The sequence below is a fragment of the Narcine bancroftii genome, chromosome 13 (assembly GCF_036971445.1).
Source record: "Narcine bancroftii isolate sNarBan1 chromosome 13, sNarBan1.hap1, whole genome shotgun sequence".
NCBI classification, from domain to species: domain Eukaryota; kingdom Metazoa; phylum Chordata; class Chondrichthyes; order Torpediniformes; family Narcinidae; genus Narcine; species Narcine bancroftii.
Genome location: NC_091481.1, coordinates 90,762,336 through 90,786,974, shown reverse-complemented (window position 1 = coordinate 90,786,974; position 24,639 = coordinate 90,762,336).

Here is a 24,639-nt window from a genome sequence, read left to right as displayed (position 1 = left end):
AATCAGAGCCGGGGAATCTGAGGGAGGGAATCAGATGCGGGGAATCAGAGGCGGGGAATCAGAGGTGGGGAACAAGAGGCGGGGAATCAGAGGCGGGGAATCAGAGGCAGGGAATCTGAGGCAGGGAATCTGAGGAAGGGAATCTGAGGCAGGGAATCAGACGCGGGGAATCAGAGGCAGGGAATCAGAGGCGGGGAATCAGAGGCGGGGAATCAGAGGCATGGAATCAGAGGCGGGTTATCAGAGGGGGCAAATGAGATGTGGGAAACTAGATGCAGAGAAAGAGGCACCGAAATAGAGGCAGGCAAAGAGAGGCAGGGTATCAGAGGCAGGGAATTAGAGGCGGGGAATCAGAGATACGGAAAGAGAGGTGTGGAATCAGAGGCGCGGAATCAGAGGCAGGGAATCAGAGGCAGGGAATCAGAGGCAGGGAATTAGAGGCAGGGAATCAGAGCCAGGGAATCAGAGGCAGGGAATCAGAGGCAGGGTATCTGAGACGGGGAATCTGAGGCGGGGAATCTGAGGCGGGGAATCTGAGGCGGGGAATCTGAGGCGGGGAATCTGAGGCGGGGAATCTGAGGCGGGGAATCTGAGGCCGGGAATCTGAGGCGGGGAATCTGAGGCGGGGAATCTGAGGCGGGGAATCTAAGGAGGGGAATCTGAGGCGGGAAATCTGAGGCGGGGAATCTGAGGCAGGGAATCTGAGGCGGGGAATCTGAGGCGGGGAATCAGAGGCGGGGAATCAGAGGCGGGGAAACAGAGGCAGGGAATCAGAGGCGGGGAATCAGAGGCGAGGAATCAGAGTCGGGGAATAAGAGGCGGGGAATCAGAGGCGGGGAATCTGAGAAGGGGAATCTGAGGCGGGAAATCTGAGGCGGGGAATCTGAGGCAGGGAATCAGAGCCGGGGAATCTGAGGCGGGGAATCAGAGGCGGGGAATCAGAGGCGGGGAAACAGAGGCAGGGAATCAGAGGCGGGGAATCAGAGGCCGGGAATCAGAGGCGGGGAATAAGAGGCGGGGAATCAGAGGCGGGGAATCAGATGCAGGGAATCTGAGGCAGGGAATCTGAGGCAGGGAATCTGAGGCAGGGAATCAGAGGCGGGGAATCAGAGGCGGGGAATCAGTGGCCGGGAATCAGAGGCTGGGAATCAGAGGCATGGAATCAGAGGCAGGTTATCAGAGGGGGCAAATGAGATGTGGGAAACTAGATGCAGAGAAAGAGGCACCGAAATAGAGGCAGGCAAAGAGAAGCAGGGTATCAAAGGCAGGGAATCAGAGGCGGGGAATCAGAGATACGGAAAGAGATGCGTGGAATCAGAGGCGCGGAATCAGAGGCAGGGAATCAGAGGCAGGGAATCAGAGGCAGGGAATCAGAGGCAGGGAATCAGAGGCAGGGAATCAGAGGCAGGGAATCAGAGGCAGGCAATCAGAGGCAGGGAATCTGAGGCGGGGAATCTGAGGCGGGGAATCTGAGGTGGGGAATCTGAGGCGGGGAATCTGAGGCGGGGAATCTGAGGCGGGGAATCTGAGGCGGGGAATCGGAGGCGGTGAATCTGAGGCGGGAAATCTGAGGCGGGGAATCTGAGGCGGGGAATCTGAGGCGGGGAATCTGAGGCGGGGAATCTGATGCGGGGAATTTGAGGCGGGGAATCTGAGGCGGGGAATCTGAGGTGGGGAATCTCAGGCGGGGAATCTGATGCAGGGAATCTGAGGCGGGGAATCTGAGGCGGGGAATCAGAGGCGGGGAATCAGAGGCAGGGAATCTTAGGCAGGGAATCTAATGCAGGGAATCAGAGCCGGGGAATCTGAGGGAGGGAATCAGACGCGGGGAATCAGAGGCGGGGAATCAGAGGCGGGGAATAAGAGGCGGGGAATCAGAGGCGGGGAATCAGAGGCAGGGAATCTGAGGCAGGGAATCTGAGGAAGGGAATCTGAGGCAGGGAATCAGACGCGGGGAATCAGAGGCAGGGAATCAGAGGCGGGGAATCAGAGGCGGGGAATCAGAGGCATGGAATCAGAGGCGGGTTATCAGAGGGGGCAAATGAGATGCGGGAAACTAGATGCAGAGAAAGAGGCACCGAAATAGAGGCAGGCAAAGAGAGGCAGGGTATCAGAGGCAGGGAATTAGAGGCGGGGAATCAGAGATACGGAAAGAGAGGCGTGGAATCAGAGGCGCGGAATCAGAGGCAGGGAATCAGAGGCAGGGAGTCAGAGGCAGGGAATCAGAGGCAGGGAATCAGAGGCAGGGAATCAGAGGCAGGGAATCAGAGGCAGGGAATCAGAGGCAGGGAATCTGAGACGGGGAATCTGAGGCGGGGAATCTGAGGCGGGGAATCTGAGGCGGAGAATCTGAGGCGGGGAATCTGAGGCGGGGAATCTGAGGCGGGGAATCTGAGGCGGGGAATCTGAGGAGGGGAATCTGAGGCGGGAAATCTGAGGCGGGGAATCTGAGGCAGGGAATCTGAGGCGGGGAATCTTAGGCAGGGAATCTGAGGCAGGGAATCAGAGCCGGGGAATCTGAGGCGGGGAATCAGAGGCGGGGAATCAGAGGTGGGGAAACAGTGGCAGGGAATCAGAGGCGGGGAATCAGAGGCGGGGAATAAGAGGCGGGGAATCAGAGTCGGGGAATCAGAGGCAGGGAATCTGAAGCGGGGAATCTGAGGCAGGGAATCTGAGGCGGGGAATCTGAGGCAGGGAATCTGAGTCAGGGAATCAGAGGCGGGGAATCAGAGGCAGGGAATCAGAGGCGGGGTATCAGAGGCGGGGAATCAGAGGCATGGAATCAGAGGCATGGAATCAGAGGCGGGTTATCAGAGGGGGCAAATTAGATGTGGGAAACTAGATGCAGAGAAAGAGGCACCGAAATAGAGGCAGGCAAAGAGAGGCAGGGTATCAGAGGCAGGGAATCAGAGGCGGGGAATCAGAGGCGGGGAATAAGAGGCGGGGAATCAGAGTCGGGGAATCAGAGGCAGGGAATCTGAGGCGGGGAATCTGAGGCAGGGAATCTGAGGCGGGGAATCTGAGGCAGGGAATCTGAGGCAGGGAATCAGAGGCGGGGAATCAGAGGCAGGGAATCAGAGGCGGGGAATCAGAGGCGGGGAATCAGAGGCATGGAATCAGAGGCGGGTTATCAGAGGGGGCAAATGAGATGTGGGAAACTAGATGCAGAGAAAGAGGCACCGAAATAGAGGCAGGCAAAGAGAGGCAGGGTATCAGAGGCAGGGAATTAGAGGCGGGGAATCAGAGATACGGAAAGAGAGGCGTGGAATCAGAGGCGCGGAATCAGAGGCAGGGAATCAGAGGCAGGGAATCAGAGGCAGGGAATCAGAGGCAGGGAATCAGAGGGAGGGAATCAGAGGCAGGGAATCAGAAGCGGGGAATCTGAGGCGGGGAATCTGAGGCGGGGAATCTGAGGCGGGGAATCTGAGGCGGGGAATCTGAGGCGGGGAAGCTGAGGTGGGGAATCTGAGGCGGGGAATCTGAGGCGGGGAATCTGAGGCGGGGAATTTGAGGCGGAGAATCTGAGGCGGAGATTCTGAGGAGGGGAATCTGAGGCGGGAAATCTGAGGCGGGGAATCTTAGGCAGGGAATCTGAGGCGGGGAATCTTAGGCAGTGATTCTGAGGCAGGGAATCAGAGCCGGGGAATCTGAGGCGGGGAATAAGAGGCGGGGAATCAGAGTCGGGGAATCAGAGGCAGGGAATCTGAGAGGGAATCTGAGGCAGGGAATCTGAGGCAGGGAATCAGAGGTGGGGAATCAGAGGCAGGGAATCAGAGGCGGGGAATCAGAGGCGGGGAATCAGAGGCGGTGAATAAGAGGCGGGGAATCAGAGTCGTGGAATCAGAGGCAGGGAATCTGAGGCGGGGAATCTGAGGCAGGGAATCTGAGGCGGGGAATCTGAGGCAGTGAATCTGACGCAGGGAATCAGAGCCGGGGAATCTGAGGCGGGGAATCAGAGGCGGGGAATCGGAGGCAGGGAAACAGAGGCAGGGAATCAGAGGCGGGGAATCAGAGGCGGGGAATCAGAGGCGGGGAATAAGAGGCAGGGAATCAGAGGCGGGGAAACAGGCGGGTAAACAGTGGCAGGTAAACATAGGTGGATAAATAGAAGTGGGGAAAGAGGCGGGCAAAACATAGTGGTTGGAACTTGTGTGTTTAAAATGAGGTACACAAAACATATCAAAGAGTGTTGTTGAAATTGAGGGAGGGAAAGACAGGCACGGAAAGAGTGGAGGGGAAAGAGTGGAGGCGAAAGAGAGGCGTAGAGACAGAGGTGGGGAATCAGAGGTGGGGAAACAGAGGCGGTGAAACAGGTAGGTAAGCAGAGGCGGGTAAACATAGGCGGATAAATAGAGGCGGGGAAATAGATGGGTGAAACATAGTGGTTGGAACTTGTGTGTTGAAAATGAGGTACACAGAACAGATCAAACAGAGTTGTTGAAATTGAGGGAGGGAAAGAGAGGCGCGGAAAGAGTGGAGGGGAAAAAGCGGAGGTGAAAGAGAGGCATACAGACAGAGGTGGGGAATGAGAGGCGGGGAATCAGAGGCGGGGAATCAGAGGCGGGCAATCAGTGGCAGGCAATCAGAGGCGGGGAATCAGAGGTGGGGAATAAGAGGCCTGGAATCAGATGCGGGGAATCAGAGGCAGGGAATCTAAGGCAGGGAATCTGAGCCAGAGAATCAGAGCCAGGGAATCTGAGGCGGGGAATCAGAGGTGGGGAATCAGAGGCAGGGAATCAGAGGCAGGGAATTGATGAAGGGCATCAGATGAAGGGAATTTGAGGCAGGGAATCTGAGGCAGGGAATCTGAGGCAGGGAATCTGAGGCAGGGAATCTGAGGCGGGGAATCTGAGGCGGTAAGTCTGAGTCGGGGAATCTGATGCAGGGAATCTGAGGCAGTGAATCAGAGGCATGGAATCAGAGGCGGGTTATCAGAGGGGGCAAATGAGATGTGGGAAACTAGATGCAGTGAAAGAGGCACGGAAATAGAGGCAGGCAAAGAGAGGCAGGGTATCAGAGGCAGGGACTCAGAGGCGGGGAATCAGAGACAAGGAAAGAGAGGCGTGGAATCAGAGGCGCGGAATCAGAGGCAGGGAATCAGAGGCAGGGAATCAGAGGCAGGGAATCAGAGGCAGGGAATCAGAGATACGGAAAGAGAGGCGTGGAATCAGAGGCGCGGAATCAGAGGCAGGGAATCAGAGGCAGGGAATCAGAGGCAGGGAATCAGAGGCAGGGAATCAGAGGGAGGGAATCAGAGGCAGGGAATCAGAAGCGGGGAATCTGAGGCGGGGAATCTGAGGCGGGGAATCTGAGGCGGGGAATCTGAGGCGGGGAATCTGAGGCGGGGAAGCTGAGGTGGGGAATCTGAGGCGGGGAATCTGAGGCGGGGAATCTGAGGCGGGGAATTTGAGGCGGAGAATCTGAGGCGGAGATTCTGAGGAGGGGAATCTGAGGCGGGAAATCTGAGGCGGGGAATCTTAGGCAGGGAATCTGAGGCGGGGAATCTTAGGCAGTGATTCTGAGGCAGGGAATCAGAGCCGGGGAATCTGAGGCGGGGAATAAGAGGCGGGGAATCAGAGTCGGGGAATCAGAGGCAGGGAATCTGAGAGGGAATCTGAGGCAGGGAATCTGAGGCAGGGAATCAGAGGTGGGGAATCAGAGGCAGGGAATCAGAGGCGGGGAATCAGAGGCGGGGAATCAGAGGCGGTGAATAAGAGGCGGGGAATCAGAGTCGTGGAATCAGAGGCAGGGAATCTGAGGCGGGGAATCTGAGGCAGGGAATCTGAGGCGGGGAATCTGAGGCAGTGAATCTGACGCAGGGAATCAGAGCCGGGGAATCTGAGGCGGGGAATCAGAGGCGGGGAATCGGAGGCAGGGAAACAGAGGCAGGGAATCAGAGGCGGGGAATCAGAGGCGGGGAATCAGAGGCGGGGAATAAGAGGCAGGGAATCAGAGGCGGGGAAACAGGCGGGTAAACAGTGGCAGGTAAACATAGGTGGATAAATAGAAGTGGGGAAAGAGGCGGGCAAAACATAGTGGTTGGAACTTGTGTGTTTAAAATGAGGTACACAAAACATATCAAAGAGTGTTGTTGAAATTGAGGGAGGGAAAGACAGGCACGGAAAGAGTGGAGGGGAAAGAGTGGAGGCGAAAGAGAGGCGTAGAGACAGAGGTGGGGAATCAGAGGTGGGGAAACAGAGGCGGTGAAACAGGTAGGTAAGCAGAGGCGGGTAAACATAGGCGGATAAATAGAGGCGGGGAAATAGATGGGTGAAACATAGTGGTTGGAACTTGTGTGTTGAAAATGAGGTACACAGAACAGATCAAACAGAGTTGTTGAAATTGAGGGAGGGAAAGAGAGGCGCGGAAAGAGTGGAGGGGAAAAAGCGGAGGTGAAAGAGAGGCATACAGACAGAGGTGGGGAATGAGAGGCGGGGAATCAGAGGCGGGGAATCAGAGGCGGGCAATCAGTGGCAGGCAATCAGAGGCGGGGAATCAGAGGTGGGGAATAAGAGGCCTGGAATCAGATGCGGGGAATCAGAGGCAGGGAATCTAAGGCAGGGAATCTGAGCCAGAGAATCAGAGCCAGGGAATCTGAGGCGGGGAATCAGAGGTGGGGAATCAGAGGCAGGGAATCAGAGGCAGGGAATTGATGAAGGGCATCAGATGAAGGGAATCTGAGGCAGGGAATCTGAGGCAGGGAATCTGAGGCAGGGAATCTGAGGCAGGGAATCTGAGGCGGGGAATCTGAGGCGGTAAGTCTGAGTCGGGGAATCTGATGCAGGGAATCTGAGGCAGTGAATCAGAGGCATGGAATCAGAGGCGGGTTATCAGAGGGGGCAAATGAGATGTGGGAAACTAGATGCAGTGAAAGAGGCACGGAAATAGAGGCAGGCAAAGAGAGGCAGGGTATCAGAGGCAGGGACTCAGAGGCGGGGAATCAGAGAAAAGGAAAGAGAGGCGTGGAATCAGAGGCGCGGAATCAGAGGCAGGGAATCAGAGGCAGGGAATCAGAGGCAGGGAATCAGAGGCAGGGAATCAGAGGCAGGGAATCAGAGGCAGGGAAACAGAGGCAGGCAATCAGAGGCAGGGAATCTGAGGCAGGGAATCTGAGGCAGGGAATCTGAGGCAGGGAATCAGAGGCAGGGAATCTGAAGCAGGGAATCTGAGGCAGGGAATCTGAGGCGGGGAATCAGAGGCGGGGAATCAGAGGCAGGGAATGAGAGGCAGGGAATGAGAGGCAGGGAATCAAAGGCAGGCAATCAGAGGCAGGGAATCTGAGGCGGGGAATCTGAGGCGGGGAATCTGAGGCGGGGAATCTGAGGCGGGGAATCTGAGGCGGGGAATCTAAGGCGGGGAATCTCAGGCGGGGAATCTGAGGCAGGGAATTTGAGGCGGGAATCTGAGGCGGGGAATCAGAGGCGGGGAATCAGAGGCGGGGAAACAGAGGCAGGGAATCAGAGGCGGGGAATCAGAGGCTGGGAATCTGAGGTGGGGAATCTGAGGCGGGGAATCTGAGGCGGGGAATCTGAGGCGGGGAATTTGAGGCGGGGAATCTGAGGCGGGGATTCTGAGGAGGGGAATCTGAGGCGGGAAATCTGAGGCGGGGAATCTTAGGCAGGGAATCTGAGGCGGGGAATCTTAGGCAGGGAATCTGAGGCAGGGAATCAGAGCCGGGGAATCAGAGGCGGGGAATCTGAGGCGGGGAATCTGAGGCAGGGAATCAGAGGCAGGGAATCAGAGGCGGGGAATCAGAGGCGGGGAATCAGAGTTGGGGAATAAGAGGCGGGGAATCAGAGTCGGGGAATCAGAGGCAGGGAATCTGAGAGGGAATCTGAGGCAGGGAATCTGAGGCAGGGAATCAGAGGTGGGGAATCAGAGGCAGGGAATCAGAGGCGGGGAATCAGAGGCGGGGAATCAGAGGCGGGGAAACAGTGGCAGGTAATCAGAGGCGGGGAATCAGAGGCTGGGAATCAGAGGTGGGGAATATGAGGCGGGGAATCAAAGGCAGTGAATCAGAGGCAGGGAATCTGAGGCAGGGAATCTGAGGCAGGGAATCTGAGGCAGTATCAGAGGCGGGGAATCAGAGGCAGGGAATCAGAGGCGGGGAATCAGAGGCAGGGAATCTGAGGCAGGGAATCTAATGCAGGGAATCAGAGGCGGGGAATCTGAGGGAGGGAATCAGACGCGGGGAATCAGAGGCGGGGAATCAGAGACGGGGAATAAGATGCGGGGAATCAGAGGCAGGGAATCAGAGGCAGGGAATCTGAGGCAGGGAATCTGAGGCAGGGAATCAGAGGCGGGGAATCTGAGGCGGGGAATCTGAGGCGGGGAATCTGAGGCGGGGAATCTGAGGCGGGGAATCTGAGGCGGGGAATCTGAGGCGGGGAATCTGAGGCGGGGAATCTGAGGCGGGGAATCTGAGGCGGGAAATCTGAGGCGGGGAATCTGAGGCAGGGAATCTGAGGCGGGGTATCTGAGGTAGGGAATCTGTGGTAGGGAATCAGAGCCGGGGAATCTGAGGCGGGGAATCAGAGGCGGGGAATCAGAGGTGGGGAAACAGAGGCAGGGAATCAGAGGCGGGGAATCAGAGGCGGGGAATCAGAGGTGGGGAATAAGAGGCGGGGAATCAGAGTCGGGGAATCAGAGGCAGCGAATCTGAGGCGGGGAATCTGAGGCAGGGAATCTGAGGCGGGGAATCTGCGGCAGGGAATCTGAGGCAGGGAATCAGAGCCGGGGAATCTGAAGCAGGGAATCAGATGCGGGGAATCAGAGGCGGGGAAACAGAGGCAGGGAATCAGAGGCGGGGAATCAAAGGAGTGGAATCAGAGGCGGGGAATAAGAGGCGGGGAATCAGAGGCGGGGAATCAGAGGCAGGGAATCTGAGGCAGGGAATCTGAGGCAGGGAATCTGAGGCAGGGAATCAGAGGCGGGGAATCAGAGGCGGGGAATCAGAGGCGGGGAATAAGAGGCGGGGAATCAGAGGCGGGGCATCAGAGGCGGGGAATCTGAGGCGGGGAATCTGAGGCGGGGAATCTGAGGCGGGGAATCTGAGGCGGGGAATCTGAGGCGGGGAATCTGAGGCAGGGAATCTGAGGCGGGGAATCTGAGGCGGGGAATCGGATGCGGGGAATCTGAGGCGGGAAATCTGAGACGGGGTATCTGAGGCGGGGAATCTGAGGCGGGGAATCTGAGGCGGGGAATCTGATGCGGGGAATTTGAGGCGGGGAATCTGAGGCGGGGAATCTGAGGTGGGGAATCTCAGGCGGGGAATCTGATGCAGGGAATCTGAGGCAGGGAATCTAATGCAGGGAATCAGAGCCGGGGAATCTGAGGGAGGGAATCAGATGCGGGGAATCAGAGGCGGGGAATCAGAGGCAGGGAATCTGAGGCAGGGAATCTAATGCAGGGAATCAGAGCCGGGGAATCTGAGGGAGGGAATCAGATGCGGGGAATCAGAGGCGGGGAATCAGAGGTGGGGAACAAGAGGCGGGGAATCAGAGGCGGGGAATCAGAGGCAGGGAATCTGAGGCAGGGAATCTGAGGAAGGGAATCTGAGGCAGGGAATCAGACGCGGGGAATCAGAGGCAGGGAATCAGAGGCGGGGAATCAGAGGCGGGGAATCAGAGGCATGGAATCAGAGGCGGGTTATCAGAGGGGGCAAATGAGATGTGGGAAACTAGATGCAGAGAAAGAGGCACCGAAATAGAGGCAGGCAAAGAGAGGCAGGGTATCAGAGGCAGGGAATTAGAGGCGGGGAATCAGAGATACGGAAAGAGAGGTGTGGAATCAGAGGCGCGGAATCAGAGGCAGGGAATCAGAGGCAGGGAATCAGAGGCAGGGAATCAGAGGCAGGGAATCAGAGCCAGGGAATCAGAGGCAGGGAATCAGAGGCAGGGTATCTGAGACGGGGAATCTGAGGCGGGGAATCTGAGGCGGGGAATCTGAGGCGGGGAATCTGAGGCGGGGAATCTGAGGCGGGGAATCTGAGGCGGGGAATTTGAGGCCGGGAATCTGAGGCGGGGAATCTGAGGCGGGGAATCTGAGGCGGGGAATCTAAGGAGGGGAATCTGAGGCGGGAAATCTGAGGCGGGGAATCTGAGGCAGGGAATCTGAGGCGGGGAATCTGAGGCGGGGAATCAGAGGCGGGGAATCAGAGGCGGGGAAACAGAGGCAGGGAATCAGAGGCGGGGAATCAGAGGCGAGGAATCAGAGGCGGGGAATAAGAGGCGGGGAATCAGAGGCGGGGAATCTGAGGAGGGGAATCTGAGGCGGGAAATCTGAGGCGGGGAATCTGAGGCAGGGAATCAGAGCCGGGGAATCTGAGGCGGGGAATCAGAGGCGGGGAATCAGAGGCGGGGAAACAGAGGCAGGGAATCAGAGGCGGGGAATCAGAGGCCGGGAATCAGAGGCGGGGAATAAGAGGCGGGGAATCAGAGGCGGGGAATCAGATGCAGGGAATCTGAGGCAGGGAATCTGAGGCAGGGAATCTGAGGCAGGGAATCAGAGGCGGGGAATCAGAGGCGGGGAATCAGTGGCCGGGAATCAGAGGCTGGGAATCAGAGGCATGGAATCAGAGGCAGGTTATCAGAGGGGGCAAATGAGATGTGGGAAACTAGATGCAGAGAAAGAGGCACCGAAATAGAGGCAGGCAAAGAGAGGCAGGGTATCAAAGGCAGGGAATCAGAGGCGGGGAATCAGAGATACGGAAAGAGATGCGTGGAATCAGAGGCGCGGAATCAGAGGCAGGGAATCAGAGGCAGGGAATGAGAGGCAGGGAATCAGAGGCAGGGAATCAGAGGCAGGGAATCAGAGGCAGGGAATCAGAGGCAGGCAATCAGAGGCAGGGAATCTGAGGCGGGGAATCTGAGGCGGGGAATCTGAGGTGGGGAATCTGAGGCGGGGAATCTGAGGCGGGGAATCTGAGGCGGGGAATCTGAGGCGGGGAATCGGAGGCGGTGAATCTGAGGCGGGAAATCTGAGGCGGGGAATCTGAGGCGGGGAATCTGAGGCGGGGAATCTGAAGCGGGGAATCTGATGCGGGGAATTTGAGGCGGGGAATCTGAGGCGGGGAATCTGAGGTGGGGAATCTCAGGCGGGGAATCTGATGCAGGGAATCTGAGGCGGGGAATCTGAGGCGGGGAATCAGAGGCGGGGAATCAGAGGCAGGGAATCTTAGGCAGGGAATCTAATGCAGGGAATCAGAGCCGGGGAATCTGAGGGAGGGAATCAGACGCGGGGAATCAGAGGCGGGGAATCAGAGGCGGGGAATAAGAGGCGGGGAATCAGAGGCGGGGAATCAGAGGCAGGGAATCTGAGGCAGGGAATCTGAGGAAGGGAATCTGAGGCAGGGAATCAGACGCGGGGAATCAGAGGCAGGGAATCAGAGGCGGGGAATCAGAGGCGGGGAATCAGAGGCATGGAATCAGAGGCGGGTTATCAGAGGGGGCAAATGAGATGTGGGAAACTAGATGCAGAGAAAGAGGCACCGAAATAGAGGCAGGCAAAGAGAGGCAGGGTATCAGAGGCAGGGAATTTGAGGCGGGGAATCAGAGATACGGAAAGAGAGGCGTGGAATCAGAGGCGCGGAATCAGAGGCAGGGAATCAGAGGCAGGGAGTCAGAGGCAGGGAATCAGAGGCAGGGAATCAGAGGCAGGGAATCAGAGGCAGGGAATCAGAGGCAGGGAATCAGAGGCAGGGAATCTGAGACGGGGAATCTGAGGCGGGGAATCTGAGGCGGGGAATCTGAGGCGGAGAATCTGAGGCGGGGAATCTGAGGCGGGGAATCTGAGGCGGGGAATCTGAGGCGGGGAATCTGAGGAGGGGAATCTGAGGCGGGAAATCTGAGGCGGGGAATCTGAGGCAGGGAATCTGAGGCGGGGAATCTTAGGCAGGGAATCTGAGGCAGGGAATCAGAGCCGGGGAATCTGAGGCGGGGAATCAGAGGCGGGGAATCAGAGGTGGGGAAACAGTGGCAGGGAATCAGAGGCGGGGAATCAGAGGCGGGGAATCAGAGGTGGGGAATCAGAGGTGGGGAATAAGAGGCGGGGAATCAGAGTCGGGGAATCAGAGGCAGGGAATCTGAGGCAGGGAATGTGAGGCAGGGAATCTGAGGCAGGGAATCAGAGGTGGGGAATCAGAGGAAGGGAATCAGAGGCGGGGAATCAGAGGCGGGGAATCAGAGGCGGGGAATAAGAGGCGGGGAATCAGAGTCGGGGAATCAGAGGCAGGGAATCTGAAGCGGGGAATCTGAGGCAGGGAATCTGAGGCGGGGAATCTGAGGCAGGGAATCTGAGTCAGGGAATCAGAGGCGGGGAATCAGAGGCAGGGAATCAGAGGCGGGGTATCAGAGGCGGGGAATCAGAGGCATGGAATCAGAGGCGGGTTATCAGAGGGGGCAAATTAGATGTGGGAAACTAGATGCAGAGAAAGAGGCACCGAAATAGAGGCAGGCAAAGAGAGGCAGGGTATCAGAGGCAGGGAATCAGAGGCGGGGAATCAGAGGCGGGGAATAAGAGGCGGGGAATCAGAGTCGGGGAATCAGAGGCAGGGAATCTGAGGCGGGGAATCTGAGGCAGGGAATCTGAGGCGGGGAATCTGAGGCAGGGAATCTGAGGCAGGGAATCAGAGGCGGGGAATCAGAGGCAGGGAATCAGAGGCGGGGAATCAGAGGCGGGGAATCAGAGGCAGGGAATCAGAAGCGGGGAATCTGAGGCGGGGAATCTGAGGCGGGGAATCTGAGGCGGGGAATGTGAGGCGGGGAATCTGAGGCGGGGAAGCTGAGGTGGGGAATCTGAGGCGGGGAATCTGAGGCGGGGAATCTGAGGCGGGGAATTTGAGGCGGAGAATCTGAGGCGGAGATTCTGAGGAGGGGAATCTGAAGCGGGAAATCTGAGGCGGGGAATCTTAGGCAGGGAATCTGAGGCGGGGAATCTTAGGCAGTGATTCTGAGGCAGGGAATCAGAGCCGGGGAATCTGAGGCGGGGAATAAGAGGCGGGGAATCAGAGTCGGGGAATCAGAGGCAGGGAATCTGAGAGGGAATCTGAGGCAGGGAATCTGAGGCAGGGAATCAGAGGTGGGGAATCAGAGGCAGGGAATCAGAGGCGGGGAATCAGAGGCGGGGAATCAGAGGCGGTGAATAAGAGGCGGGGAATCAGAGTCGTGGAATCAGAGGCAGGGAATCTGAGGCGGGGAATCTGAGGCAGGGAATCTGAGGCGGGGAATCTGAGGCAGTGAATCTGAGGCAGGGAATCAGAGCCGGGGAATCTGAGGCGGGGAATCAGAGGCGGGGAATCGGAGGCAGGGAAACAGAGGCAGGGAATCAGAGGCGGGGAATCAGAGGCGGGGAATCAGAGGCGGGGAATAAGAGGCAGGGAATCAGAGGCGGGGAATCAGAGGCAGGGAATCTGAGGCAGGGAATCAGAGGCGGGGAAACAGGCGGGTAAACAGTGGCAGGTAAACATAGGTGGATAAATAGAAGTGGGGAAAGAGGCGGGCAAAACATAGTGGTTGGAACTTGTGTGTTTAAAATGAGGTACACAAAACATATCAAAGAGTGTTGTTGAAATTGAGGGAGGGAAAGACAGGCACGGAAAGAGTGGAGGGGAAATAGTGGAGGCGAAAGAGAGGCGTAGAGACAGAGGTGGGGAATCAGAGGTGGGGAAACAGAGGCGGTGAAACAGGTAGGTAAGCAGAGGCGGGTAAACATAGGTGGATAAATAGAGGCGGGGAAATAGATGGGTGAAACATAGTGGTTGGAACTTGTGTGTTGAAAATGAGGTACACAGAACAGATCAAACAGAGTTGTTGAAATTGAGGGAGGGAAAGAGAGGCGCGGAAAGAGTGGAGGGGAAAAAGCGGAGGTGAAAGAGAGGCATACAGACAGAGGTGGGGAATGAGAGGCGGGGAATCAGAGGCGGGGAATCAGAGGCGGGCAATCAGTGGCAGGCAATCAGAGGCGGGGAATCAGAGGTGGGGAATAAGAGGCCTGGAATCAGATGCGGGGAATCAGAGGCAGGGAATCTAAGGCAGGGAATCTGAGCCAGAGAATCAGAGCCAGGGAATCTGAGGCGGGGAATCAGAGGTGGGGAATCAGAGGCAGGGAATCAGAGGCAGGGAATTGATGAAGGGCATCAGATGAAGGGAATCTGAGGCAGGGAATCTGAGGCAGGGAATCTGAGGCAGGGAATCTGAGGCAGGGAATCTGAGGCGGGGAATCTGAGGCGGTAAGTCTGAGTCGGGGAATCTGATGCAGGGAATCTGAGGCAGTGAATCAGAGGCATGGAATCAGAGGCGGGTTATCAGAGGGGGCAAATGAGATGTGGGAAACTAGATGCAGTGAAAGAGGCACGGAAATAGAGGCAGGCAAAGAGAGGCAGGGTATCAGAGGCAGGGACTCAGAGGCGGGGAATCAGAGACAAGGAAAGAGAGGCGTGGAATCAGAGGCGCGGAATCAGAGGCAGGGAATCAGAGGCAGGGAATCAGAGGCAGGGAATCAGAGGCAGGGAATCAGAGGCAGGGAATCAGAGGCAGGGAAACAGAGGCAGGCAATCAGAGGCAGGGAATCTGAGGCAGGGAATCTGAGGCAGGGAATCTGAGGCAGGGAATCAGAGGCAGGGAATCTGAAGCAGGGAATCTGAGGCAGGGAATCTGAGGCGGGGAATCAGAGGCGGGGAATCAGAGGCAGGGAATGAGAGGCAGGGAATCAAAGGCAGGCAATCAGAGGCAGGGAATCTGAGGCGGGGAATCTGAGGCGGGGAATCTGAGGCGGGGAATCTGAGGCGGGGAATCTGAGGCGGGGAATCTAAGGCGGGGAATCTCAGGCGGGGAATCTGAGGCAGGGAATTTGAGGCGGGAATCTGAGGCGGGGAATCAGAGGCGGGGAATCAGAGGCGGGGAAACAGAGGCAGGGAATCAGAGGCGGGGAATCAGAGGCTGGGAATCTGAGGTGGGGAATCTGAGGCGGGGAATCTGAGGCGGGGAATCTGAGGCGGGGAATTTGAGGCGGGGAATCTGAGGCGGGGATTCTGAGGAGGGGAATCTGAGGCGGGAAATCTGAGGCGGGGAATCTTAGGCAGGGAATCTGAGGCGGGGAATCTTAGGCAGGGAATCTGAGGCAGGGAATCAGAGCCGGGGAATCAGAGGCGGGGAATCTGAGGCGGGGAATCTGAGGCAGGGAATCAGAGGCAGGGAATCAGAGGCGGGGAATCAGAGGCGGGGAATCAGAGTTGGGGAATAAGAGGCGGGGAATCAGAGTCGGGGAATCAGAGGCAGGGAATCTGAGAGGGAATCTGAGGCAGGGAATCTGAGGCAGGGAATCAGAGGTGGGGAATCAGAGGCAGGGAATCAGAGGCGGGGAATCAGAGGCGGGGAATCAGAGGCGGGGAAACAGTGGCAGGTAATCAGAGGCGGGGAATCAGAGGCTGGGAATCAGAGGTGGGGAATATGAGGCGGGGAATCAAAGGCAGTGAATCAGAGGCAGGGAATCTGAGGCAGGGAATCTGAGGCAGGGAATCTGAGGCAGGAATCAGAGGCGGGGAATCAGAGGCAGGGAATCAGAGGCGGGGAATCAGAGGCAGGGAATCTGAGGCAGGGAATCTAATGCAGGGAATCAGAGGCGGGGAATCTGAGGGAGGGAATCAGACGCGGGGAATCAGAGGCGGGGAATCAGAGACGGGGAATAAGATGCGGGGAATCAGAGGCAGGGAATCAGAGGCAGGGAATCTGAGGCAGGGAATCTGAGGCAGGGAATCAGAGGCGGGGAATCAGAGGCAGGGAATCAGAGGCGGGGAATCAGAGGCGGGGAATCAGAGGCATGGAATCAGAGGCGGGTTATCAGAGGGGGCAAATGACATGTGGGAAACTAGATGCAGAGAAAGAGGCACGGAAATAGAGGCAGGCAAATAGAGGCAGGGTATCAGAGGCAGGGAATTAGAGGCGGGGAATCAGAGATACAGAAAGAGAGACGTGGAATCAGAGGCGCGGAATCAGAGGCAGGGAATCAGAGGCAGCGAATCAGAGGCAGGGAATCAGAGGCAGGGAATCAGAGGCGGGGAATCAGAGGCGGGGAATCAGAGGCGGGGAATCTGAGGCGGGGAATCTGAGGCGGGGAATCTGAGGCGGGGAATCTGAGGCGGGGAATCTGAGGCGGGGAATCTGAGGCGGGAAATCTGAGGCGGGGAATCTGAGGCAGGGAATCTGAGGCGGGGTATCTGAGGCAGGGAATCTGTGGTAGGGAATCAGAGCCGGGGAATCAGAGGCGGGGAATCAGAGGCGGGGAATCAGAGTCGGGGAATCAGAGGCAGCGAATCTGAGGCGGGGAATCTGAGGCAGGGAATCTGAGGCGGGGAATCTGCGGCAGGGAATCTGAGGCAGGGAATCAGAGCTGGGGAATCTGAAGCAGGGAATCAGATGCGGGGAATCAGAGGCGGGGAAACAGAGGCAGGGAATCAGAGGCGGGGAATCAAAGGAGTGGAATCAGAGGCGGGGAATAAGAGGCGGGGAATCAGAGGCGGGGAATCAGAGGCAGGGAATCTGAGGCAGGGAATCTGAGGCAGGGAATCTGAGGCAGGGAATCAGAGGCGGGGAATCAGAGGCGGGGAATCAGAGGCGGGGAATCAGCGGGAGGTAAAGAGATGTGGGGAAAGAGAGGCAGAGAAAGAGCCACGGAGATAGAGGCAGGGAAAGAGAGGCGGGGAATGAAAGGTGGGGAATCAGAGGCGGGGAAACAGGCGGGTAAACAGTGGCAGGTAAACATAGTTGGATAAATAGAGGCGGGGAAAGAGGCGGGCAAAACATAGTGGTTGGAACTTGTGTGTTTAAAATGAGGTACACAAAACAGATCAAACAGTGTTGTTGAAATTGAGGGAGGGAAAGACAGGCACTGAAAGAGTGGAGGGGAAAGAGTGGAGGCGAAAGAGAGGCGTAGAGACAGAGGTGGGGAATCAGAGGCGGGGAATCAGAGGCGGTGAAACAGGTGGGTAAACAGAGGCGGGTAAACATAGGCGGATAAATAGAGGCGGGGAAAGAGATGGGTGAAACATAGTGGTTGGAACTTGTGTGTTAAAAATGAGGTACACAGAACAGATCAATCAGAGTTGTTGAAATTGAGGGAGGGAAAGAGAGGCGCGGAAAGAGTGGAGGGGAAAGAGTGGAGGTGAAAGAGAGGCATAGAGAGAGGTGGGGAATCAGAGACGGGGAATCAGAGGCGGGGAATCAGAGGCGGGCAATCAGTGGCAGGCAATCAGAGGCGGGGAATCAGAGGTGGGGAATAAGAGGCCTGGAATCAGATGCGGGGAATCAGAGGCAGGGAATCTAAGGCAGGGAATCTGAGCCAGAGAATCAGAGCCAGTGAATCTGAGGCGGGGAATCAGAGGTGGGGAATCAGAGGCAGGGAATCAGAGGCAGGGAATTGATGAAGGGCATCAGATGAAGGGAATCTGAGGCAGGGAATCTGAGGCAGGGAATCTGAGGCAGGGAATCTGAGGCAGGGAATCTGAGGCGGGGAATCTGAGGCGGTAAATCTGAGTCGGGGAATCTGAGGCAGGGAATCTGAGGCATGGAAGCAGAGGCGGGTTATCAGAGGGGGCAAATGAGAAGTGGGAAACTAGATGCAGTGAAAGAGGCACGGAAATGGAGGCAGGCAAAGAGAGGCAGTGTATCAGAGGCAGGGACTCAGAGGCGGGGAATCAGAGACAAGGAAAGAGAGGCGTGGAATCAGAGGCGCGGAATCAGAGGCAGGGAATCAGAGGCAGTGAATCAGAGGCAGGGAATCAGAGGCAGGGAATCAGAGGCAGGGAATCAGAGGCAGGCAATCAGAGGCAGGGAATCTGAGGCAGGGAATCTGAGGCAGGGAATCTGAGGCAGGGAATCAGAGGCAGGGAATCTGAGGCAGGGAATCTGAGGCAGGGAATCTGAGGCGGGGAATCAGAGGCGGGGAATCAGAGGCGGGGAATCAGAGGCAGGGAATCAGAGGCAGGGAATCAGATGAAGGGAATCAGATGAAGGGAATCTGAGGCAGGGAATCTGAGACGGGGAATCTGAGGTGGGGAATCTGAGGCGGGGAATCTGAGGCGGGGAATCTGAGGCGGGGAATCTGAGGCGGGGAATCTGAGGCGGGGAATCTGAGGCGGGGAATCTGAGGCGGGGAATCTGAGGCGGGGAATCTGAGGCGAGGAATTTGAGGCAGGGAATCTGAGGCAGGGAATCAGAGGCAGGGAATCTGAGGTAGGGAATCAGAGCCGGGGAATCTGAGGCGGGGAATCAGAGGCGGGGAATCAGAGGTTGGGAAACAGAGGCAGGGAATCAGAGGCGGGGAATCAGAGGCGGGGATTCAGAGGTGGGGAATAAGAGGCGGGGAATCAGAGTCGGGGAATCAGAGGCAGGGAATCTGAGGCAGGGAATCTGAGTCAGGGAATCACAGGCAGGGAATCAGAGGCGGGGAATCAGAGGCAGGGAATCAGAGGCAGGGAATCAGAGGCGGGGAATCAGAGGTGGGGAATAAGAGGCGGGGAATCAGAGTCGGGGAATCAGAGGCAGCGAATCTGAGGCGGGGAATCTGAGGCAGGGAATCTGAGACGGGGAATCTGAGGCAGGGAATCTGAGGCAGGGAATCAGAGCCGGGGAATCTGAGGCGGGGAATCAGAGGCGGGGAATCAGAGGCGGGGAAACAGAGGCAGGGAATCAGAGGCGGGGAAACAGAGGCAGGGAATCAGAGGCGGGGAATCAGAGGCGGGGAATCTGAGGCGGGGAATCTGAGGCGGGGAATCTAAGGCGGGGAATCTCAGGCGGGGAATCTGAGGCAGGGAATTTGAGGCGGGAATCTGAGGCGGGGAATCAGAGGCGGGGAATCAGAGGCGGGGAAACAGAGGCAGGGAATCAGAGGCGGGGAATCAGAGGCTGGGAATCTGAGGTGGGGAATCTGAGGCGGGGAATCTGAGGCGGGGAATCTGAGGCGGGGAATTTGAGGCGGGGAATCTGAGGCGGGGATTCTGAGGAGGGGAATCTGAGGCGGGAAATCTGAGGCGGGGAATCTTAGGCAGGGAATCTGAGGCAGGGAATCAGAGCCGGGGAATCAGAGGCGGGGAATCTGAGGCGGGGAATCAGAGTTGGGGAATAAGAGGCGGGGAATCAGAGTCGGGGAATCAGAGGCAGGGAATCTGAGAGGGAATCTGAGGCAGGGAATCTGAGGCAGGGAATCAGAGGTGGGGAATCAGAGGCAGGGAATCAGAGGCGGGGAATCAGAGGCGGGGAATCAGAGGCGGGGAAACAGTGGCAGGTAATCAGAGGCGGGGAATCAGAGGCTGGGAATCAGAGGTGGGGAATATGAGGCGGGGAATCAAAGGCAGTGAATCAGAGGCAGGGAATCTGAGGCAGGGAATCTGAGGCAGGGAATCTGAGGCAGGAATCAGAGGCGGGGAATCAGAGGCAGGGAATCAGAGGCGGGGAATCAGAGGCAGGGAATCTGAGGCAGGGAATCTAATGCAGGGAATCAGAGGCGGGGAATCTGAGGGAGGGAATCAGACGCGGGGAATCAGAGGCGGGGAATCAGAGATGGGGAATAAGATGCGGGGAATCAGAGGCAGGGAATCAGAGGCAGGGAATCTGAGGCAGGGAATCTGAGGCAGGGAATCAGAGGCGGGGAATCAGAGGCAGGGAATCAGAGGCGGGGAATCAGAGGCGGGGAATCAGAGGCATGGAATCAGAGGCGGGTTATCAGAGGGGGCAAATGACATGTGGGAAACTAGATGCAGAGAAAGAGGCACGGAAATAGAGGCAGGCAAATAGAGGCAGGGTATCAGAGGCAGGGAATTAGAGGCGGGGAATCAGAGATACAGAAAGAGAGACGTGGAATCAGAGGCGCGGAATCAGAGGCGGGGAATCAGAGGCGGGGAATCAGAGGCGGGGAATCTGAGGCGGGGAATCTGAGGCGGGGAATCTGAGGCGGGGAATCTGAGGCGGGGAATCTGAGGCGGGGAATCTGAGGCGGGGAATCTGAGGCGGGGAATCTGAGGCGGGGAATCTGAGGCGGGGAATCTGAGGCGGGGAATCTGAGGCGGGGAATCTGAGGCGGGGTATCTGAGGCAGGGAATCTGTGGTAGGGAATCAGAGCCGGGGAATCTGAGGCGGGGAATCAGAGGCGGGGTATCTGAGGCAGGGAATCTGTGGTAGGGAATCAGAGCCGGGGAATCTGAGGCGGGGAATCAGAGGCGGGGAATCAGAGGTGGGGAAACAGAGGCAGGGAATCAGAGGCGGGGAATCAGAGTCGGGGAATCAGAGGCAGCGAATCTGAGGCGGGGAATCTGAGGCAGGGAATCTGAGGCGGGGAATCTGCGGCAGGGAATCTGAGGCAGGGAATCAGAGCCGGGGAATCTGAAGCAGGGAATCAGATGCGGGGAATCAGAGGCGGGGAAACAGAGGCAGGGAATCAGAGGCGGGGAATCAAAGGAGTGGAATCAGAGGCGGGGAATAAGAGGCGGGGAATCAGAGGCGGGGAATCAGAGGCAGGGAATCTGAGGCAGGGAATCTGAGGCAGGGAATCTGAGGAAGGGAATCAGAGGCGGGGAATCAGAGGCGGGGAATCAGAGGCGGGGAATCAGCGGGAGGTAAAGAGATGTGGGGAAAGAGAGGCAGAGAAAGAGCCACGGAGATAGAGGCAGGGAAAGAGAGGCGGGGAATGAAAGGTGGGGAATCAGAGGCGGGGAAACAGGCGGGTAAACAGTGGCAGGTAAACATAGTTGGATAAATAGAGGCGGGGAAAGAGGCGGGCAAAACATAGTGGTTGGAACTTGTGTGTTTAAAATGAGGTACACAAAACAGATCAAACAGTGTTGTTGAAATTGAGGGAGGGAAAGACAGGCACTGAAAGAGTGGAGGGGAAAGAGTGGAGGCGAAAGAGAGGCGTAGAGACAGAGGTGGGGAATCAGAGGCGGGGAATCAGAGGCGGTGAAACAGGTGGGTAAACAGAGGCGGGTAAACATAGGCGGATAAATAGAGGCGGGGAAAGAGATGGGTGAAACATAGTGGTTGGAACTTGTGTGTTAAAAATGAGGTACACAGAACAGATCAATCAGAGTTGTTGAAATTGAGGGAGGGAAAGAGAGGCGCGGAAAGAGTGGAGGGGAAAGAGTGGAGGTGAAAGAGAGGCATAGAGAGAGGTGGGGAATCAGAGACGGGGAATCAGAGGCGGGGAATCAGAGGCGGGCAATCAGTGGCAGGCAATCAGAGGCGGGGAATCAGAGGTGGGGAATAAGAGGCCTGGAATCAGATGCGGGGAATCAGAGGCAGGGAATCTAAGGCAGGGAATCTGAGCCAGAGAATCAGAGCCAGGGAATCTGAGGCGGGGAATCAGAGGTGGGGAATCAGAGGCAGGGAATCAGAGGCAGGGAATTGATGAAGGGCATCAGATGAAGGGAATCTGAGGCAGGGAATCTGAGGCAGGGAATCTGAGGCAGGGAATCTGAGGCAGGGAATCTGAGGCGGGGAATCTGAGGCGGTAAATCTGAGTCGGGGAATCTGAGGCAGGGAATCTGAGGCATGGAAGCAGAGGCGGGTTATCAGAGGGGGCAAATGAGAAGTGGGAAACTAGATGCAGTGAAAGAGGCACGGAAATAGAGGCAGGCAAAGAGAGGCAGTGTATCAGAGGCAGGGACTCAGAGGCGGGGAATCAGAGACAAGGAAAGAGAGGCGTGGAATCAGAGGCGCGGAATCAGAGGCAGGGAATCAGAGGCAGTGAATCAGAGGCAGGGAATCAGAGGCAGGGAATCAGAGGCAGGGAATCAGAGGCAGGCAATCAGAGGCAGGGAATCTGAGGCAGGGAATCTGAGGCAGGGAATCTGAGGCAGGGAATCAGAGGCAGGGAATCTGAGGCAGGGAATCTGAGGCAGGGAATCTGAGGCGGGGAATCAGAGGCGGGGAATCAGAGGCGGGGAATCAGAGGCAGGGAATCAGAGGCAGGGAATCAGATGAAGGGAATCAGATGAAGGGAATCTGAGGCAGGGAATCTGAGACAGGGAATCTGAGGCGGGGAATCTGAGGCGGGGAATCTGAGGCGGGGAATCTGAGGCGGGGAATCTGAGGCGGGGAATCTGAGGCGGGGAATCTGAGGCGGGGAATCTGAGGCGGGGAATCTGAGGCGGGGAATCTGAGGCGGGAAATCTGAGGCGAGGAATTTGAGGCAGGGAATCTGAGGCAGGGAATCAGAGGCAGGGAATCTGAGGTAGGGAATCAGAGCCGGGGAATCTGAGGCGGGGAATCAGAGGCGGGGAATCAGAGGTTGGGAAACAGAGGCAGGGAATCAGAGGCGGGGAATCAGAGGCGGTGATTCAGAGGTGGGGAATAAGAGGCGGGGAATCAGAGTCGGGGAATCAGAGGCAGGGAATCTGAGGCAGGGAATCTGAGTCAGGGAATCACAGGCAGGGAATCAGAGGCGGGGAATCAGAGGCAGGGAATCAGAGGCAGGGAATCAGAGGCGGGGAATCAGAGGTGGGGAATAAGAGGCGGGGAATCAGAGTCGGGGAATCAGAGGCAGCGAATCTGAGGCGGGGAATCTGAGGCAGGGAATCTGAGGCGGGGAATCTGAGGCAGGGAATCTGAGGCAGGGAATCAGAGCCGGGGAATCTGAGGCGGGGAATCAGAGGCGGGGAATCAGAGGCGGGGAAACAGAGGCAGGGAATCAGAGGCGGGGAATCAGAGGCGGGGAATCAGAGGCGGGGAATAAGAGGCAGGGAATCTGAGGCAGGGAATCTCAGGCAGGGAATCTGAGGCAGGGAATCAGAGGCGGGAAATCAGAGGCGGGGAATCAGAGGCGGGGAATCAGCGGGAGGTAAAGAGATGTGGTGAAAGAGAGGCAGAGAAAGAGGCACGGAAATAGAGGCAGGGCAAGAGAGGCGGGGAATGAAAGGTGGGGAATCAGAGGCGGGGAAACAGGCGGGTAAACAGTGGCAGGTAAACATAGGTGGATAAATAGAGGTGGGGAAAGAGGCGGGCAAAACATAGTGGTTGGAACTTGTTTGTTTAAAATGAGGTACAGAAAACAGATCAAACAGTGTTGTTGAAATTGAGGGAGGGAAGACAGGCACTGAAAGAGTGGAGGGGAAAGAGTGGAGGCGAAAGAGAAACGTAGAGACAGAGGTGGGGAATCGGAGGCGGGGAATCAGAGGCGGTGAAACAGGTGGGTAAACAGAGGCGGGTAAACATAGGCGGATAATTAGAGGCGGGGAAAGAGATGGGTGAAACATAGTGGTTGGAACTTGTGTGTTGAAAATGAGGTACACAGAACAGATCAATCAGAGTTGTTGAAATTGAGGGAGGGAAAGAGAGGCGCGGAAAGATTGGAGGGGAAAAAGCGGAGGCAAAAGAGAGGCATACAGACAGAGGTGGGGAATCAGAGACGGGGAATCAGAGGCGGGCAATCAGTGGCAGGCAATCAGAGGCGGGGAATCAGAGGTGGGGAATCAGAGATACGGAAAGAGAGGCGTGGAATCAGAGGCACGGAATCAGAGGCAGGGAATCAGAGGCAGGGAATCAGAAGCAGGGAATCAGAGGCAGGGAATCAGAGGCGGGGAATAAGAGGCGGGGAATCAGAGGCGGGGAATCTGAGGAGGGGAATCTGAGGCGGGAAATCTGAGGCGGGGAATCTGAGGCAGGGAATCAGAGCCGGGGAATCTGAGGCGGGGAATCAGAGGCGGGGAATCAGAGGCGGGGAAACAGAGGCAGGGAATCAGAGGCGGGGAATCAGAGGCCGGGAATCAGAGGCGGGGAATAAGAGGCGGGGAATCAGAGGCGGGGAATCAGATGCAGGGAATCTGAGGCAGGGAATCTGAGGCAGGGAATCTGAGGCAGGGAATCAGAGGCGGGGAATCAGAGGCGGGGAATCAGTGGCCGGGAATCAGAGGCTGGGAATCAGAGGCATGGAATCAGAGGCAGGTTATCAGAGGGGGCAAATGAGATGTGGGAAACTAGATGCAGAGAAAGAGGCACCGAAATAGAGGCAGGCAAAGAGAGGCAGGGTATCAAAGGCAGGGAATCAGAGGCGGGGAATCAGAGATACGGAAAGAGATGCGTGGAATCAGAGGCGCGGAATCAGAGGCAGGGAATCAGAGGCAGGGAATGAGAGGCAGGGAATCAGAGGCAGGGAATCAGAGGCAGGGAATCAGAGGCAGGGAATCAGAGGCAGGCAATCAGAGGCAGGGAATCTGAGGCGGGGAATCTGAGGCGGGGAATCTGAGGTGGGGAATCTGAGGCGGGGAATCTGAGGCGGGGAATCTGAGGCGGGGAATCTGAGGCGGGGAATCGGAGGCGGTGAATCTGAGGCGGGAAATCTGAGGCGGGGAATCTGAGGCGGGGAATCTGAGGCGGGGAATCTGAAGCGGGGAATCTGATGCGGGGAATTTGAGGCGGGGAATCTGAGGCGGGGAATCTGAGGTGGGGAATCTCAGGCGGGGAATCTGATGCAGGGAATCTGAGGCGGGGAATCTGAGGCGGGGAATCAGAGGCGGGGAATCAGAGGCAGGGAATCTTAGGCAGGGAATCTAATGCAGGGAATCAGAGCCGGGGAATCTGAGGGAGGGAATCAGACGCGGGGAATCAGAGGCGGGGAATCAGAGGCGGGGAATAAGAGGCGGGGAATCAGAGGCGG